We start from the raw sequence: 18,622 nt of genomic DNA, 5'->3' as shown, positions 1-18,622 counted from the left end.
CTTTACAAATTACGGCCCGACAAAATGGCGCCGTATCTGAGAAATATGTTTCTCGAGGCCTTTGATACAAGGCTCCTTCCAATTGACCAGCGCCTGGCCACCATCGTTGTCATTCACAAGGAAGGTAAGCCGCGTGATTGTTGCGCTTCCAAAAGGACCATTTCACTGCTTAATGCTGAGCCCAAGATCCTTGCTAAATTACTGGCTAATCGACTGATTAAGGTGGTCGGCGACTTGATCCATCCGGATCAATCTGGTTTCATCCCGCACCGAAACACCGCTCTTAACCTTAGGAGACTCCACGGAGTTCTCGCGAGAGCTGGCACTCTGACTGAGTCTGCCATTTTGGCTTCCCTCGATGCCACTATGGCTTTTGACACGATTGAATGGCCTTATCTCTGGGCAGCTCTCGCCAAGTTCGGTTTCGGTTCGAATTTTATCGCCTGGGTTAAGCTCCTTTATGAACGACCACTGGCCCAGGTGGTGGTGAATGGCAGGGTGTCCGGTTCTTTTGCACTTGGACGTGGCACCCGTCAGGGTTGTCTGCTGTCTCCGTTGCTTTTTGCCCTCGCTTTGGAGCCGTTGGCCGAGTGGCTTCGCTGGGAGCCCTCGATCAAGTGGACCCCTGACTTTGTAGAACGAGTCTCGCTATATGCGGATGACATTCTTCTTTATCTCACCTCCCCCCGGAAGTCTCTTAATGTGCTTTTCGATGTTCTTACCTCCTTCAGGAAGAACTCTGGTCTTGTTATCAACTGGACCAAGTCCTGCGTTTACGTTCTGGCTGGGGATCTACCTCCGTTGCCCCGTAGATTTCTGATTCAGGTGGTCGAGACTGGTTTTAGGTACCTGGGGATTCATGTCTCTCTGAATTCCGCCGTCCGTTACGAGCGTAACCTTCAAGCTCCTCTCCAGCGGCTTAAACTTGACATCTCACGGTGGAGACGCTTGCCCCTTTCCCCCTTGGGGCGTGCGACTCTCTTTAAGATGATGTCGCTCCCCAGGTTCCTGTATGCACTTCAGAACTTCTTTGATCCTATACCTCCTAGGTATTTCCGTGAGGTTGAGAGCCTTCAGAGGCATTTGATTTGGGACGGGCGTGCTCGTATCTCCTTACCCAAACTCACTTTGCCGTGGTATGACGGTGGCATTGCCCTCCCTGACATCAGACGCTACTACTGGGCCTCGCAGCTATGCGCGGTTAATCATGTAACTTACACCCCTGGTCATACTCCTGCCTTTGCGATGGATAAACATCTTCTGCCAGGTGGGAATTTTAACAGGGCACTGTATTCTAAGAAACCATTTAACGCCCTGACTGGCCCCACGAAAAGTGCTGTGAGAGTGTGGCGAGACGCGAATGCTGCTATGGGGTGGAGTGATAGATTAACCCGAGTGACACCATTGTATGATTCTGACCGTCTGGGCAATTTGTGGAGAACGAAAAGGATTCGATAAATGGGACATGATTGGTATAAGCAAGGTGGAGGATCTCTGGTCCAAAGGTAGTATTAAGACTTTTGAGGCGCTCAAACTTGAATATGAGCTTGACGACAAGGAGCACTTCAGGTACATTCAAGTGCGACATGCTTTGACCTCAGTTTTCCCCCCGGGGACGGAGATTCCCCAATCCTCGCTGTTGGAGGACCGTATCCTTGACGGCCATGTGCCGGACAGTACCATATCCCTGATTTACAAAAAACTCATCAATAACAGGGCTGATTTGCTTGAGCGCCTCAGGGCGTCGTGGATCGCTGACGGCCTGGAACTAGATGACGATGATTGGCAAACGGCCGTCTCCTCTCCTAAGGAGGTGGCCATACCCGCCCGCCTACGTTTTGTACAGTTGAAGATCATCACTCGTGTATATGTAACTGGCACGTGTCTGGTGCGAATGGGTTACTCTCTTGATGGGCTCTGTAAGCGCGGCTGCGGTATGAGTGGTACCTTCCTGCACATCATTTGGGAGTGTCCTGAGGTGGCTGCCTTCTGGTCTAGAGTGCATGCGATAATGGAAAGAGTCACCGGGGTCTCTCTATTGCCTGAGGCCAGACGATGCCTTCTAAATGTTTGGGAACCGACGGACCACAACACGGCCCAGACTTTTTGGGCGACTCTTGGTAACATGGTTGCCAAGTGGGATATTGCACAACTTTGGGGTTCCCTCAGACCACCCACGATAGCGGCTTGGAAGGAGAACATGGACTGGTGCATGTTCAGAGAAAAGACGGTCTATGTGGCCCGAGGCCGACCTAAGAAATGGGGTAGAATTTGGTCCCAATGGAACACTTACCGTGGAAATGTTTGCACTCCCCCACAGGACTACACCATTGATATCTTGCTGTCCCCTTAGTTGGCGTTCCGGACTTATGTTTGTAATAGTATGTATCCATCGACCTCCTCACCGCCCTTCATCTCGAGACATATGCTTCATTATCGTATGCTAGTTGGACTCCTCCGCCCTCTCCCTTTGATTCCCTGTAATTGCTCACTGCCATGTGTCTGTGTTTTATGTTGTTAGTTAAGTTCATCAAAAGTATAAAACTAAACCTACAAGACTTGTCTTTTGATTCTACGTTATGTACTTGAATATATTGCGGGTCGCTTAATCCCCACACAAGGTACTGGGGAGCCTCATTGCGAGACGTCATACTGTTCAAATGTCATAGCGGCCGGCCCGCTGGGTTGTAGGCTGACAGCTGTGTACTGTGCATATATATAATAAAGGTTTTAAAAAAAAAAAAATGTTAGCTCCAAAAAATGCAAAGCACCAACTGCGTCACGCTAGGCTGGGACTTGGGTAAGGTTTAAGGCAGACAGTGATGGAACCTGGTTCGTAAACAGAGACCAGTTTTGCCTTGTCAGAAGTGTTACCTTCTGACTTAGGGCCATATGTATCAAAAACCTAATTTGCGATTTCCAAATTGCGATTTTTAGTGAATCGCTATTTGAGAATCGCAAATCGGTATGTATATAAAATATCGCTATTATTTAGTGATTTCTTAAAAAACACAGAATGTAATGCGAATACCCAATTTGCGATTCCCTAACTGCGATTTTTGGGTGAATTTGCCATTAAGGAATCGCAAAAACGGGAACTGAAACTCAAGTGCAGCTTGATGACATCACAACCAGGAAGTGTGACTACGCAAGCTGCACCTGAGTGCCATAATCAGAGTGAGAGGCTGGAAGGAGGGCTGAGGCAGCAGTGTAGTGCTACAGAGAGTGGAGAAATGGCAACACAGGAGCAGCAGGGTGAAAGCCAGAGAAAGAGGAAGCAGAAGTTTTCTGAAACGGAGCAGGAGGTGCTCATTCAGGAAATGGTGCACAGTCACGAGCTGTTGTTTGGCAAACAATCACTCAGAGTGCCAGAGACCAGGAAAAGGAGGATATGGGCGGAGATCCAAGAAAAAGTTAATTCCATCGGCGTGACCCACCGCAGCGTCGAGGAATTGCGGAAACGCTGATACGATATGCGCCAGCGTTTGAAGGAAAGGGTTGCTGCCAGGCTGCAGGAGGCAAAAGAGACAGGTGGAGGGACATCCACTGCCCCCTCGTCAACACCAATCGAGGAACTGGTGGAGGCTACCTTACACCCGGAGAGTGTGAGCGGCGTGGCTGAGCTAGACAGCTCCGACCCACCAGGACCAAGACAAGGTAAGAAGAATGCCATCACACCCCTGATACTGCCCTACAACACGCCCACCCCCATGAGAGACCCAGGGACACATCCCAAATGCCAATCCAGTGCAGGCACACACACAACCACAGCAATGCACTATGGGAGATGTAGTAACATGAAGCAAACAGTGGAACAGTTAATCCCAGCTAGTCTCAAGCAGTATGTGTCTATGAGTGAAGTCATTGTACAGACAGTCAGCACCCATGCAATAAAGCTAAAAGTGTAATTTGTTGCATTACCAATGCAAGGCTGGACAGTAAATTAATGTGTGCATTTACATCAACAGCACCACAGGAAAGACAGGGCCAGAGACGTGGAGGGGAGCAAGAGTCCCACAGCGTTGCAGGACGAGGGCAAGTGGAGGAGGATGATGTTGAGGGCAACCCAGTCATATCACTCAAACGCCCCCAGCACATAGCAGTGGCTCCATTGCCACCTCTGGAAGATGAACTGGGTGACACAGATGAAGAGGCCAATGAGTTCCAGGGACAGTCTGTGCCACAATCAAGACCACAAGCTTTACAAAGTCCCACATCTGTCATTCCATCTAGGCGCAGGGTCCGTCCATCCCCAGATACATCTGCAGCAGGAGAGGAGTCAGTGTTCCGCGTCCTCGAGGGAAACCTGCTTCAGGCACAGCTCCTGCAGGGGAGAGGAATAGGTCAAATACAAAAACAGCTTAGGATGGGCTTCAGGGGCATTGGGTGGCCTGGTGGCACTCTGTGGGGAGATACGTGCGGACCGTGTTGCTAGGCGCCGTGAAACTCAGTGCCTCCACACACGCCCTGAACTCTTCACAAGGGCTGTGAACCGACTGGCCTCAACCACCTCAATCCAGACCAGGCACAGCATTAGCATGCAGCGGGAGGTAACCCACAGCAGACAGGACATTGCCAGGGGTTTACGACAGGTGACATGCGCTGTGGATCAGCTTCATGCAGTTGCCACAGGTGGAACAGGAGTCCTCAGTTCCCTAGAGGAGGATGCACAGTCAAGCCACAGCAGCCTCACCCCACCCCCCAACAGGAAAGGCGCCGTAGTGAGCGACATGACAGGGCTGAAGGTGCCAATGATAAGGAAAATGTGCACGCGGGGCGCAGGGCGATGGGACGTCAGCGCCGCTGTTGAGGTGCCAGGAATTACAAATGCTATTGGGTGGATCAACCCAGTGCACGGATCAGTGACTAATATTTTAAAAGCACTGTGAATGTAACATGTGCATGATTACACTATACACATTGTGTGCAACACAGGCTGTGTGATGTGATATGTTTCCAGATTTTAAGGATATTAAACACAGTTAATCCTGAATACATAGCATTGTGCCATCATTTCTCACCTAAAATAGTTCTGTGTAATGTCATCTCGCCTCTGTCGCCCAGCTGCTGCTCCAATCACACCGGCTGGCCTGCGTCCTGGAGCTGGCCCCTCCTCATCTTAGGTGTCTGATTCGCTGAGCTCCACTGGGGTGCCTTTCCTTGTGGCAATGTTATGCCGCATGGCACACACAACCACCATCTTGCAGCAGGTCCCAGGGCTGTATTGCAGGGCTCCTCCACTCCTATGCAGGCATCTGAAACAGCTATTGAGGATGCCAATGGTCCGTTCAATGGTACTGCGGGTGGCAATGTGTGCACTGTTGTACCTCCACTCCCTTGCGTTTGCAGGATTCAGGTATGGGGTCAATATGAAGTCCCGGACTGCATACGCACTGTCGCCTGTGAGGTAAGGGAAAATAGGTTACTCACTGTCCTGCCACTGTAGTGCTTTACTGTAGTGTCACTGTTTCATATGCAATTACCTAGAAGGTAGCCCTCTCCAAACTCCCCATTAGTGAGTCGACGGTGGATCCCACTGTGGCGAAAGATGAACGAGTCGTGTGTGCTGCCTGGGTATTTAGCTACGATGTCAGTGATGATGTACTTGGCTTCACACACCACTTGTATATTCAGAGAAAGGTATGACTTGCGATTCCTGAACACATACTCATGTGGGAGGGGGGGGATATGGCAACATGTGTCCCATCTATGCATCCTATGACGTGGGAAAATTGTGCGATTTGATAGAACCCCTGCTTGGTCTAGTCTAGTGCCTCTGGGGTGTTTGGGAAGTGAATGTGGTGTTGCAACCTCTGTACCATGGCATCAAGGAATGTGTGGAAAAAACACGACAATGCACTCTGTGACACCCCTCCTACTGAGGCTATCACCCCCTGGAAGCTGCCTGATGCCACGAGGTGCTGTGAGCACAGGACCTGGATGTGGGTGGGGATGGACTGTGTCCTGCGTGTGGGGTGTTCAAGAATGGGTTTGAGTTCCTCAATTAAATCAAGGATGCTCTCCTCATCCAGCCTGTAGTGTGTATGGATGTCCTCCTCAGTCCGATGGAACAGGGTAATGCGCGCACGGTATATCCTCTCCTGGCGTCTCCTCCTCTGTGCAGCAGCTCTGAGTCGCAGCCTCCTGGCTATCATGTACAGCCCAGCCATTGTGGTGAAAAGTCTGTTGCATTGTGGGACTCCTTAAATAGTTTGCACCTGGTTACCACCTGCTCCTACTTGGTGTTAATTGCGATTCTCAAATTTGCAAATTTTGGTAATTCGCTGTTTGCGAATTTTTCATACATTCCCCTGGGATTTCTTAATGTGCGATTTCTCCTTTGTGATTTTCGCAAATTAAGAATTCGCAAATATAGTATTCGCAAGGGAATTCGCAGAATTCTGAGGCTCGCAAATTAAGAAAACGCTATTCTTGCGAATTCTCAATTTGCGATGCGATTTTGCTTCATACATTGGAAATTGCGATTTTTCATTCGCCAACGCTGAATTTTTGATGGGCTTGCCCTCCGTCAATACGGTCGGGAAGAAAAAAGGGCGCCGTACGTCCTCTTCGTGTCACTGCCAGCAGTGACATGAAGGCGCCCTTTTTTCTTCCCGATCGTATTGACGGAGGGCAAGCCCATCAAAAATTCTAAATCCCGAAACGGCTTGAATTAGCGGCATTCACCCGCAAGGCCGCAGTATCATAAGAGGATTTCCACACTGGGGACTTCTTCTCCCGCCATCACAAAGGGGAGAACATGCTTTTCAAGAAATTAATCTCAACACTTGGATTGGCTCAGATGAAACTGTAAAGGTGCCAAACAGTAACCTAAGCTTGTAATTTCAAATCAAATTGAACTACGAGTTTGTATACATTACATAGCCCCCACCTTAAAGAAAATAGAGGAGCCGTAGGATTATAAAGGCCTTTATCCTTGAGTTCTTAAGGTTTATGCTTGAAACATTTGATAAAGAGAGTTATTATTTGGTCTTGATAAAGATGGAATAAATTCTACCAATATGGCCACTCGTTTAGTGCTCTAGCCTTCCATCCATGGTCGTACTCAAATACGCAGACCCAGAAGTTGAAATGACAGGGCCCAGAGCGAGGGTAGGATCAAAGCTAGTTTCTGACTACCGAGCCGTAAGAATACAACGCCATAACAAGCTGGGATACTCCGGTAAGCCTTGTCACTAACCCTGTCACAAATCAGAATGTTTCTTTTCTCAGCTACAGAGCAACTATGTGCTCTGTAACCCTTGTTACGCTGTAGACCTCCATACTGAGGATGAGTAGCTCTACTGAGCAATCTTTTTCCAAGGAACCATTAGCGGCAAGACAGCCACCTCTGCCGCTCCCATATATAACCACTTGAGCATGAAATTGTACATTGTTTTAGGAATGATTACCTTGTTCTTAATATGTTTTTACTTCCAACCACGCCCACAACTCATCCGGTGCACCGGCAACATGCGAGTCGGCGGCAGCTCAGAATGTATAAATAAGTTGTTGCCTCTCCAGCTCTTGCTATAGTTTGTGTTGAAACTTGTGAATCGGTTTCTCTAGATTGAACGTGCAATTAATTGTGGATTATTGGTGGTCCATTTTGAGCTGTTGCGCTCAGTCATTGGGATTTTCTCTCACTCACGTGACATAATTTCACGCATGTATGAACCACGTGGGCTCACTGGTTGAACGAGGGGTACGTCCCCGGCGGCTTTTGATTCTAAGTTGCTACCACTAGGTAACTCCCCCGTACGCACCATCTGTGGGCTGACGCACCAATTTGGGTCAACGCATACTATTTTAAATACTACCGCACATTGGCTAAAGAGAGTTCCCCCATCTCTTACAGGAACCCGACCTAACCAAGCGGGCACTCGTTTTGGGTACCCTGAATGCAGGATAACATCACACTATGCTCAGAAACAAGCTAGTAAGCAAGGGCCACTAGTATGGCCATTAGCACCACTCTATTGCCTGCACGCTAGAAACATCTACAACTTGTGCATGCCCAATCACAGCACCACACAGCTATGTGCTAGATCTCTGTCACAACAGAGACACCCCCCCCTATATTAATCAGGTTTTAATTGCCATTGTGTTTGTTTGTGCCTTCTCCTCCCTTTTTTCTTTCACCCTTACAGGTTTTTCGGTGCCTCCCAGTGCAGGTTTACTAGGGAGTCACTGTATTTTGTCTGGTTACCACCTCACCAATATGGAGCCAGACTTCTAGTAGTGCACCACACTATTCACATAGGTCCTGATGAAGTGCCACATGACTCGTTAGGAGCAATATAGGCTCGAAACATGTTGACCCATTTCACAGTGATAGCCCTCTAGGAACATTGCAACCGAATAGGGCATCCACATATTTTTAACCAAGCTGGAATGACCTGTAACATTACATTTTTGATTAGGACTGCTCCAGACTTTTTTTAACTACCACATTCCTTGCACTACCCTTTGCCCTCTTACCCGCACGCACCCCACAGCTTCTTCAAAAAAGATCTCCACCAAGGAGCCGGTTTACAGTGAGCCCATCGGGCTTTGCAGCACCAGCCCAACGAGGAGAAAAGCCCAATGATGAAGCATGACATCCTTCGGGTGTTTGAGGGCATTACGAAGAAAGATTTGTCTTCCCTGTCCCCCCTAGGAACGGCATACCTCTCGTGGCACAGTTTACTAGGAGCCCTGTATGCAGAACCAATTTAAATAACGGCTCCCGGTCCCTAATCCCCCCGTTTTTTGATACATTAAGTAGGGAGATGGGTCTGAAGTTCTAGAGGTCTGTTGGCTATGGAGACAGTTTCTTCATCAGAGGGTTGAGCTCAGCATGTTTCCAATTGTCGGGGAAGGTGGCAGTTTCGATGGAGCAGTTGACGGAGCGACGAAGCTGGGGGGCGATGGAGGCAGCTGCTCAATGTTAGACGTGGTACGGGCGGGGATCCGATAAGGCTCCTCAGAGGATGCTCTTCATAGTCTTGAGTGTGTCTTCTGTGGTGAGTGGAGTCCAGTTGAGCACAATCTGTTAGGGTGCAGCCTGGTTGTGTGTAGTGGTGGCGAGCATAGTGGCAGGGTCTTGGGTGTCAAAGGTGTCATAGATCTGCCTCATCTTGTGGTGGAAGAGGGTGCTGAGTTTGTTGCAGCGGTCTTGGGAGGGTGGGACGCTTGGAGTCTCGCTGACGGGCCTGACAAACTCCTGGATGATGGCAAAGAGGTCTTTGCTGTTGTGTGCATTGGCATTGATTCTGTCTTGCAAGGCCATTATCTTTGTGGTTTTGTAGGGATAGTGGTGTGCGTTGACAGCAGATTTGAAGGTTGTGTAGGTTTCTGGGGATGTATTGTTCCTCCATCTCTTCTCGAGTCATCTGCAGGTGCATCTGGACTCGTGGAGGGCGGGAGTAAACCAGCTGGCTTTCTAGGAGTGTTGCTTGCCTGGTGTCCTCTTGAGGGATGCCAGAGTGTTGGCATAGTTGTAGATCCATTGGTGAAGTGTGCGATCTGTGATGTTGGCATCTGGTGGTGTTGGGAGTGTGGTCATGCTGAGGAAGTCAACTAGATGTTTTTAGTGGCCTTGTTCCACCTCTAAAGGGGGGCGATGAGGGCGGTGTGTGCGGTGGGCGTGGCGAAGGTGAAGTATACACAGTAGTGGTCGGTCCAGAGGAGTTTGATGGTGTGGTTGTAGGTGGAGTTCCCGTTGGCGGAGAAAACAGGGTAGAGTGTGTGTCAGGCTGTGTGGTTCGGAGCGGTGACTAGCTGCTTGAGTCCAATGTTGGCGAAATTCTCCAGTAAGGATACGGTGTTCAGGTCACTGGGTTTGTCTAGGTGGAATTGAGGTCTCAGAGTAGGATGTAATCAGTGAATGTGAGAGCCTGGGGTGCGATGAGGTCTACGGTTGCGTTGGTGAAAGATGGGCAGTGGCTGGTGGGCCTGTAGACAAGGAAATGACACTTTCTTGCACCAAACAGTCGATCCCCACAATGCAGGCATCCCTGGCACTACGGTACAACGGTGCCTGTGTTTGCGCTAGGCAGCTGAAACTAGGACCAGCGCAGTGGAAAATGCAGGATTGCACTGTATTGTTGTAAATACAGCGCATCCATTGTGTCTCAAGGATAGTGCAATGAAAAGTGAACCATCACTGTTTTTCTCCAGCAATGTGCTACTTTTCGTAAATGAGACCCTGGATCTGCATTTTCTCTTCCCCTGGGACTCTGAACATCCTGGCTCTTGTGGGGTTAGGGGTGTTGTTGACCTGTGCTGAACTTGGTCCTGGCTGCTCCATTCTGGTGCTTTTTGGGGTTACTTTTCTTAGAGGTCTCTTTGTAAGCTCTTTTCAGCGCTAGATGCTGAAAAGTGAGGTTGGGCTAACTAACATACATTTTTTTGGGCGGTAATTGACCGGCCGTCACCTTTTTCACACTAATGTGTATTTTTCTATCCCCTTGATGTTAGTTTTAGCGACAATTTTCCCCGGTGCTAACTCATCCTAACAGCATATAGCGACATATTGTACATACATCAAAAACATACTGTTAGGAGTTGGTGATCTGCAATGACAAAACTATTGCCACTAGACAGCGTGAAAACTGCTTAGCAGCAATTCTTGTAAATATATCACAAAGAACGTTGTTTTTAGCAAAATATTCATTTTTAGAAAGTGCCTTTTAACTTCATATCTGCACATCTCCTTGCAAACCTAAATGGGTCACGTTAAACAACATTATGTCATTGCCCTTGATGGAGCGAGGATGAAAACTAACATTTTTGTTTACCCCTCGTGAAGTCCCTTTCCCATAACAGTAATATGTATTAATTGTGTGGTTTTAAAATTAACAAACGTAGAATAGAAAGCACACAGACAGATACACGTAGGATACTAATTTGCTTGTCTCGCGAATCATAATATACTAATTGAGTGAAATCGTCATACTAATAGAGTGCGCAAATGTCATAATCTAATGGAAACTTGTGTATGCATGCTTCATAAATATATTATTGTGGCAGAAATGATGGAGAATGGTAAGAAAACAATGCTTAATCATCGCTTTTAAAGCTAGGTAACTACTAATAGGGTGAATATAGAATGGTGGGAGGTAAACTGAAGGACTATATTTTGAAATCTAACGCTTAATTGTGTTTGTTTCTATAACAGTTCCCGTTATGGCCCATGCGGCCTAAAATAAAATGGAGGTTTGCGAGACTCCGAGAGGGTGATTCTAAAATGCATGTGCGACTATGCTCGAGAGATGTGCAAGCAGTCTGTGCCTGTGCAGCATGGGTAAAGGTCAGCGTGGCCTGAAAAGCAGGAGGGTGCCAAGATGAGATGTTCAAGTCATGAACCTTGGAACTTTTGTCAAAGTGACAAGTTAAAGGACACAAAGGAAAAAAAAAATAATAATAGACAATTGGAACTTTATTGAGATCGGAACTATGACTTGGTGGAAATATGGACAATGAGGAGATGAGGTGATTCTCATCCACTCCTTGTGCGAACCAATGGAAATCGAGTGTTGACCCTAAAAGTTTCCAATTTTAGTCAGATAGTTAGGGAAAAAGGGTATAAAAGAGGTCGTTTGGAAGAGAGAGGAGAGCTTGCTTTTGAATTATTTTCTGCATCACGATATGCTGTTGGACCGATTAATGTTTCCATGGTGCAAAGACTTTGACATTTTTCCTGACTTTAACTTTTGATGGGGACGGAGTCTTGATGAGAGATGAACATCAAGACAGAATAGAGAGGCTGTATTTGGGAATTATTCTTTGCTAACTCATGAATTCCATTGCTGACATACTTGGTAATATGGTTTTGACTTATTTTCTGAACTATTCTGCTAATAAATGTAACCTGTTTGTATGTAACTTTTTTTTCTTTAGGTGAATTAAAATGTTTTAATGGTGTTCGAATTAAGGTCAAATGAAATAGGTCATGCTAGAAGATTAAATCTTTAAATAAAAATTAAATAAATGGAAAATTACGCTGGTCTTCTTGTCCATTAGTTAACTTTCACTATAATAGTGGAGTGTTTAATGTTTTAAGAGAGTAAAACCATGGTAAGACTTAATAACTGCAGATGTATATAGTGTATAAAAGTTAGATTAAATAGATGAAGTAAGACACTCCGCTAAAAATCCAGCATCTCCTGCTCTGGTTTTTCAATGATCCTGGGAGCAGTGTGATTTGTGTGAATGAATGACTTGGCGGTGTTATGGGCCCCACCGATGAGTAAAGTGTGATAGCTCCTAGGATTTATAGTGATGGTTTGGAGGTTTGGTTTGGAGCAGCGCTGGATCAGTTTTTCTTGGTAGCAGGAGTCTGGTTGCTATAGGTTTACTTGGATAGGTAATGTATGGAATAAGTAGGGTAATGTATATAGAATTCTGATGTACAGAATTTATGACTAACATTATATGTTGAGTCTGTATTACGTTATGTGTGGTCGGAAATTTGAGGCTTCTGGGAAGTAGGAAGCTGGTTACTCTGCCTAGGAAGAGGAAAGTGTGGCATGTAAGTCACACATCACATAGTCTGTAAAGGAGGGGTCAGCCGAAGCTGCAGAAGACGGAGCAGGGCTGACGTAAGAAGTGTTGCGCTGGGATTGGTCTACGTGACTAAAACGGAGTGAGCGTTGATTGGTGCGCTAGCAAAAGTTGTGCAAGCATTGGTTGGGAGCGAACGGAACGTATTCTATTCTGTTCGGTGCGTTAGTGTAAACCGCACCGTGATAGGTTGGTGCAGCAAAGCAGTTTGCAAAAGAGCGCGCAATTGTTTGAAAGTCAGAAAATTATCGACAAATTGAGTTTTATTGTGGAGAAAGAAGTGAAAAACCTACATGGTTTAAGAAGTTAAAGAATGTGTTTAAGAAGGATAAGGAAATAGTGACAAGAGAGGGAAAATTACTTCCTCCGCCTAAAACGCCTAAAACGCCTGCATCGTACATGATGACAAAATATGGCTACCATACATGTATATGGTTGGAAAATTGGGCTAGATACACTAAGAATGATGGCGTATTAGCATTTTCAGAAGTAGGTTCTTTTAGCTATGCTGTACTGGAAATTTGAGAGAAAAGATGACTAAGCTTGAACCAAGACCGAGACCAACTCAATTTGAGGCATTGGCAGAATGAGAGGATGAGATGCATGAATTAGAGCTAGAAATATTGGAGGTGTTCAGAGGACCTAGGAGTAGATTACGAGGTTTATGGGGAACAACTCATGAGAGTAGACTGAGGAGATGGAGAAACGCTGATATGTGTGGTGGAATGTATCCGGTAAGAACAGTTGATGGAATGGTAGGTACGGAAAAGAGAAATAATGTGGAACCCGAAAGAAAGAGTTATGGGGATTGTGTGACAGAGGATGAAGTTTTGGAGGGGATATTAAATAGAAGACCCCCTCCATATCAACTGAGTTCTGTAACAGTGATTCCAAATGCTCCGCCAATGGACACCAGATTTACTGGTATCCCAAGATGATTTTCTGAAATAAAAGACAGTACTGAGAGAGAGGAATTGCAATATGATTCTAATGCCCCATTAACGGGAACCCAACTTACTGGTACTCCTAGACAAAATCATGAAATTAGAGGTAGCGTGGATAGAGCAGAGAGGAGATTTGAAGAAAACCCGAGTATGTCCGAATATGTACGGTCTACTAATAAATTGACTGAAAAGATACAGGAACTTACTAAAAATATAGAAGCTGTGACTGTCCCTGTAACAATAGGTCCTGTGATTTCAGTGTTTGAAAACCAGAAAATAAAAGAACCATTGTTAACTATCCCTTTGAATCAAAGCTTGCAAAAAGTAAGATAAAAGGTTTTTCCAGACTAATCTGAAGTTAGGTGTACTAGTCAGATGACTCCGCCTGATTTGACCTTTAATCAAAGTCTCCCATGTAAGTTCCCAACGGGTGCAGAATCAGGTTCTGCCACACCCGAAAGAAGTATAGAGAAATTTGATTTGTCACAAACCCCTGTAGGACCAGCAGAACAGGAATTAAGTGATTGACTTAAAAAACTGGAAGTAAAGGATCAAGAAGCTAAAGCATTAGATGTAGTCAGATTGAAAATTGATATGAAAGAATTAATAATTGGAACAGATAGGTTAAAAGCATACGAAGATGATGAATCAATGTTCTTGTGTAAAAACATTACATGGAGAGCTAAAAATCTGCATGATCGACTAGAAGAGTTGGCAAATAACTAAATATAGATTTTGCAAAAACTAAAATATTACAAAAACCTTACAGCATAGATTTTACTGAAAAGGATATTGAAAATATGAATACTGCTTGAAAATTAACCCTGATAAAAGAATTGATGGTGTTGCTGAGGAAATGGGGAGCTGTAGAACGATGGAAGACTAAATGGACAAAGAAAAGTCAAGAAAACAGAGATAAAACATCATTAGTGTTTCCGGTTAGAGAAAAGGAACCTGTAGTGAATGGATTTCCTATGAGAGAAATACCAGGAGGAGGGTTTGTGCATGTTCCTTGGACTAGACAGGATATATTGTCAATTACAAATGATTTCCCCAGGTTGCGAGAGAAACCAGTGGAATGGTACCGACAAGTGGATCGATTTGTAAAAGTCTCAAAAGTATTATGGGAAGATTTAGATGGATTATTTGACATTGTAGTACCAGCAGACCTATGGTCTGAATGTAAGATAACGGTGGATAGGCCAAAAAGGGAATATCCAAGAGATCCTAGAACAGGTGCTCCTGGACCTGAGGTAATGCGAAACTATAAACAGGTAATAGAATTCTTGAAGAATAAAATCCCTCTGAAAGAAACAGATTGCGTAAAGATTGACAGGACATTACAAGAATCTAAAGAATCAGTACATTCATTTTATGAGAGATTTTTGCTAGTGTTTAAACAATACAGTGGGTATGAGGAATTGAGTGAAAAGGATATGAGTCATTTTGTGTACCGTTTTGTCTTTGGGTTGAGACCAGAGATAGGAGATATGATCAAGCATAACTTGATGGATTGGCAGTCATGTTCTGTCAACGAAGTGTTGAGGCATGCGAAATATTGCAGCGATGAAATTGAGGTTAAGAAAAGAAAACTTAAAGAGAAAGCAATGTGGGCACAGGTAAAAGTGGCTGAACATCAAGTAGACCAATTAGAGAATAAGGGTCCTGAAGGTCAGGTAAAAATTAAAGGAAATTTAAATAAAGGGAAAGGATTGGGTAATTTGGAACAGGCAAAGAAATAGTTTCCATGTCACGATTGCGGCAGGTTAGGGCATTGGAAGAACGAGTGTAAGTTGCCACCAAGAGTTAATCCAAAAAATACAACCTTGAATCAATCAATCAATCAATCAATCATTTATATAGCACGCTACTCACCCGGAGGGTCTCAAGGCGCTTGGAGGAGGGGGGTCCGCTACTGCTCGAAAAGCCAGGTCTTGAGTTGCTTCCTGAAGGAGAGGTGGTCTTGGGTCAGGCGGAGGTGGATGGGGAGGGAGTTCCATGTCTTGGCAGCCAGGTAGGAGAAGGATCTTCCTCCCCTTGTGGCTCGTCGGATGCGGGGAACGGTGGCGAGGGCGTGGCTGGTCGATCGAAGTTGGCGGGTGGGAGTGTAGAAGGTCAGGCGATCGTTGAGGTATCTGGGGCCTTGGTTGTGGAGAGCTTTGTGTGCGTGGGTGAGGAGTCGGAACGTGATTCTCTTGATGACGGGGAGCCAGTGCAGGTCTCTCAGGTGTCCGGAAATGTGGCTGTGTTGGGGGATGTCCATGATGAGTCGTGCAGAGGCGTTCTGAATGCGCTGGAGTCTTTTCTGGAGTTTGGCTGTGGTTCCGGCGTAGAGGGTGTTCCCGTCGTCCAGTCGGCTGGTGACGAGGGCCTGGGTGACCGTCTTCCTGGTTTCGGTGGGGATCCACCGGAAGATCTTCCGGAGCATGCGTAGGATGTTGAAGCATGACGAGGAGACGACGTTGACTTGTCTGGTCATCAAGAGGGAGGAGTGCAGGACGAAGCCCAGGTTTCATGCGTGGTCCATTGGTGTGGGTGCATTGCCGAGGGCAGGGGGCCACTAGGAGTCGTCCCAGGTGGAGGGTGATGATCCCAGGATGAGGACTTCCGTCTTATCGGAGTTCAGTTTCAGGCGGCTGTTCGTCATCCACTCGGCTACGTCTTTCATCCCTTCGTGTAGGTTGGTTCTGGCGGTGTCGGGGTCGTTGGTGAGGGAGAGGATCATCTGGGTGTCGTCAGCATAGGAGATGATGTTGAGGTTGTGTTGGCGTGCGATGGCCGCAAGGGGGCTCATGTAGATGTTGAACAGCGTGGGGCTGAGTGATGATCCTTGTGGTACGCCGCAGATGACTTTGGTGGCCTCGGATCTGAACGGGGGAGGCGGACTCTCTGGGTTCTTCCGGCGAGGAAGGAGATGATCCACTCCAGTGCCTTCTCCTGGATTCCGATGTTGTGCAGGCGCTGTTCTAGGGTGCGGTGGCAGACCGTGTCGAACGCCTTCGGAGAGGTCCAAGAGGATGAGGGCCGCTGTTTCCCCGTTGTCGAGCAGGGCTCGGATGTCATTGGTAGCTGCGATGAGGGCGGTCTCGGTGCTGTGGTTGGCCCGGAAGCCGGACTGTGAGTGGTTGAGGGATCCATTCGTCTCGAGGAAGGTGGCCATCTGTCTGTTGACTCTCTTCTCGACGACTTTGGCAGGAAAAGGAAGGAGCAGGATGGGGCGGTAGTTCTTGAGATCAGTGGGGTCCGCTGATGGTTTCTTTAGTAGGGCGCTGAGTTCGGCGTGCTTCCAACTCTCTGGGAAGGTGGTGGTGTTGAAGGAGGTGTTGATGATGTCCGGTAGATGGGGTGCGATGATGGAGTCGGCCTTGTTGAAGACGTGGTGAGGGCAGGGGTCGGTTGGTGATCCGGAGTGGATGGAGTTCATCGTGCGGATGATCTCTTCGGTGTTGACCGGTGTCCAGGCGCGGAGGGTGGTGGTGGGGGGCGTTGGTGCGTTCGTGGGGTTCACCGGCTGTGTGCTGAAACTGTTGTGGATGTCTGCGATCTTGCTGTGGAAGAAGGAGGCGAGCGAGTTGCAGAGTTCTTGCGATGGGGTGATGTCGTTGTTGCCGGCGCTAGGGTTCGAGAGCTCTTTGACGATGTTGAAGAGTTCTTTGCTGTTGTGGGCGTTGTTGTCTAGTGGTTCCTTGAATGCAGTTTTCTTGGTGGTGTGGATCAGCTGGTGGTGTTTTCGAGTGGCGAGCTTGAGGGTGGTCATGTTGTCTGCTGTCCCGTCTCTGCGCCAGGCTTTCTCGAGGGCCCGGCAATTCTTCTTAGAGCTCTTGAGTTCGTCGGTGAACCATGATGCTTTCTTGTTGCCGGGTCTGACGGGGGGTCTTCAGAGGAGCGAGGTCGTCTGCGCAGTTGCTGATCCACCTTGTGAGGTTGCTGGCAGCTTGGTTGGGGTTCACTGAGCTGGCGGGAGGGTTCTGGTTCAGGGATGTGGCCAGCTGGTCGGCTGTGATCTTGTTCCAGCTTCTGCGGGGGACCTGTAGTGGGTGGTGGTGGAGCGTGGTCCTTCTGAAGCTGAAGTGGACGCAGCTGTGGTCTGTCCAGTGGAGTCCGGTGGCGTGGCTGAAGGAGATGTCCTTGCTGGAGGAGAAGACGGGGTCAAGCGTCTGGCCGGCGTAGTGGTTGGGGGTGGTCACCAGTTGCTTGAGTCCGAGGTTGGCGAGGTTGTCCAGCAGGGTGGCGGTGTTGCGGTCGTTGTTGTTCTCCAGGTGGAAGTTGAGGTCCCCGAGGAGGATGTAGTCAGCGGAGGGGAGGGCGTGCGGGCTGATGAAGTCGGCGATGTCTTCGCTGAATTGTGTGTGTGGTCCCGGGGGTCTGTATATGAGGGTGCCTCTGAGGGTGGTCTTGGGGTCGTGTGTATCTGGAAGTGCAGGTGTTCGGCGCTTTGAGGGTGTCGTCAGAGTTGGTTGTGATGCGGATGGTGTTCTTGTGGACGATGGCGATGCCTCCTCAAGTCTGGTTGACGCGGTCCCTCTGGGTGATCTTGTATCCGTCCGGGATGGCGATGGCGATGCCGGGTGCTGAGGAGCCATTCATCCATGTTTCCGTTAGGAAGGCGACGTCTGGACATGTGGTGTCGAGCAGGTTCCAGAGTTCGACGGTGTGCCTGTGGATGGAGCGGGTGTTGAGCAGGATGCACTTGAGGTGGTTGTTGCTGGTGCTCGGCTTGGCGGGTGCAGTGCAGGTCCGGATGCAGGAGAAGTTGCAGGGTTGGCAGCAGAAGGGTCCATGGGTGCCCCGCGGTGAGGCTCGGTAGCATCCGGGTATTCGGCCGGTGTTGAATGCGTTGAGGGTGGTGGCGTCGTAGGTCCGGTGGGTGGGCTGGCGTCTGCGGGGGCCAGTCGTTCTAGCGCTGGGCGCGGTCCAGGCGCGGACGGGCGCAGACGGGCTTACCTTTGGCGCGCCTTCAGCATAGGTTGCGCCCGCTGCGCGTTGACACTGCGCGTACGCGCGGACTCTGCCATAAATGGAGAGTGGGGGGGGCGGAGCGAGGGAGGAGCAGCTGGGAGGCGGGAGCGGGGTGGCCAATGGGCGGGTAACAGAAGTGAAAAGGGGCGGGCCGCAGGGGAGCAGCAGCGAGG

The sequence above is a fragment of the Lissotriton vulgaris genome, chromosome 4_1 (assembly GCF_964263255.1).
Source record: "Lissotriton vulgaris chromosome 4_1, aLisVul1.2, whole genome shotgun sequence".
NCBI classification, from domain to species: Eukaryota; Metazoa; Chordata; class Amphibia; order Caudata; family Salamandridae; genus Lissotriton; species Lissotriton vulgaris.
Note: the sequence above shows the minus strand (reverse complement) of the source record.